General features: G+C 49.8%; 1 protein-coding gene across 1 annotated transcript in view; it reads left to right on the top strand.

Moving 5' to 3' along the window:
* Nucleotides 1-2,010, top strand: part of GRID2 (glutamate ionotropic receptor delta type subunit 2) — a 1,378,694-nt gene that overhangs the window by 952,645 nt on the left and 424,039 nt on the right. The window lies entirely within an intron of this gene.

The raw sequence follows: 2,010 nt of genomic DNA, 5'->3' as shown, positions 1-2,010 counted from the left end.
CCTCTTTCCCAACTGTTCACATCCTTCTTGAAGTGTGGGGCCCAAAACTGGACAAGTAATTCCAGATGAAGCCTCACCAGTACTGAACAGAGTAGAAGAATAACTTCCCTTGATTGTTCGTGATGCTTCTGTAAATATAACCCAGTATACTCTAGGCTTTTTTTAAACAAGAGAACACTATTCTCTCCTATTCGGTTTATTGTCTATTGCAACCCCCAGGTCTTTCTCTGGAGTACTGCATCCTACTCAGTCATTCCCCAGTCTGTATTTACACATGCAATTATTCCATCTGCAAGTGCAGGATTTTGCACTTGTCCTTGTTGAATCTTATCTGACTGATTGCAGCCCATTTCTTCAGCCCATTCAGGCCATTCTGGATTCTAGCCCTACCCTCTGGACTATCTGCAGCACCACCAACTTGGTGTCATCAGCAACCTGCCAACTTGAAAGCATCTAAATTCTCTAAGTTATCTCTAGCCTGTTTTTCTTCTCCTCTAGGCTGTTTTCCACCTTCAAAATCTTTCCTGCTGCACTCAGCATCTGGGAACTGTCCCTTTTTGTGAAAACCAAAATAAAAAAGGCAATTAAAATTTCAGCCTTCTCTGCATCATATACAGGGAAGTGGGTTTTCCATTTACCACAGAAACATTGTGGGGGTGGGGGGACTCTGGATTTTCCCTTTGAAATGAGAAAAATGCAGATTTCTCATTTTAACAGTCAAACACGCATATTTTCCACTTTTGCCAAAAGCTCTCTGCAGGCTGGCAGAGTTTCAGCCTGCCAGGGGTTGAGGGGAGCAGGAGAAGGGCTGTCAGGAAGGGGGTGCCACATGCATGTGCACAGGCTCACATGCACGTGGCTGCCAGACAGCTTGGAGAGCAGCTTCTGCAGGTAAGTCCGAAGGGGGGTGGGATTGAGACCCCCATAGGGAGGGAGTTGGGCAGGGTTGGGGCTGGGGCTGGGGCTGCTGCCCTGCCCAGGTGGTGCATGGGCTTGGGGCCTGGGACTGGAATGCACAGCCGCAGGGCCCAGCAGGGAGCAGAATGGGACTGTGGGCAGTTCCTCACTGCTGCGTGCACTCCCAGGGGTGCATGGGAGGCACGTGTGTCTACCCTCCCCAGATCTGTGCACAGGATGGGTGGGGGGAGGGCTATGTGCTTCAGGCTCAGGCTCAGGCTCCCTGCCCTGCTGCACTCCTCCCAGAGCCTCCATGGCCCGGTGGGCAGGATCTGGCCTGGCAGGCCAGAGGGGGTGGGGAAGGTCCTTGCCACTGTGAGCCCTGTATCACCCTGGTGACACACCCCCTGCCTGACCAGCAGTAGCAGGCCTGGTAGTGCAGGGTTCAGGTTGGAACCAGATTTGAGTTTTGATGCAAACCAATCTGACCAGTCCTAATAATTAGAGACTTGCATGGCTGCACTTAGAAAATGTTCCAGAATGTAAGAAATAAGCAGCTGTGCAATTAAACTGAGGGGGTAAAAATCCAGCAGTAATGGTGGATGATCCTGCTCTGAGTAGAGGGTTGGACTACATGGCGTCTCTTCCAACCCTGATTTTCTATGATTCTGTGACATCCATGGTGTGGCCTTCTATAGCAATAGTGCTGATTTGGTATAGTATAACAGACAGGACTGTGCGCCAGGTTTACAAGGAAAAAATAATGCCTAGGAAACTATTGCCTATTCTAGGCAAGAAATTTTAGAAGAAACCCTATTCTAATAATAGAATCTCATTATATAGACTCTGAGAAATGTTTGAATAAATATCCAAGTGCACAATTCACTGATGTGTTATTTCTTTGAATTCAGCCATCAGAGCCAGCTTTAGAGGTGGGTGACATGGGCGACCATCCAGGGTGCCATGGTCAGAGGGCGCCAAGCACACGCACATATATATTACATACGCACGTGGGCAGCCCATGCTCTTCCCATGCCCTGTACTCTTCCTCTGCTCTGCCCTGCCCTACCTAATCCCCAGGCAGGAGGAGTGGTGCCCCGCATCCCTCTCCCC

This window comes from Alligator sinensis, unplaced genomic scaffold (assembly GCF_000455745.1).
Source record: "Alligator sinensis unplaced genomic scaffold, ASM45574v1 scaffold194_1, whole genome shotgun sequence".
Classification (NCBI taxonomy): Eukaryota; Metazoa; Chordata; order Crocodylia; family Alligatoridae; genus Alligator; species Alligator sinensis.
This window is presented reverse-complemented; position numbering and strand designations above follow the sequence as displayed.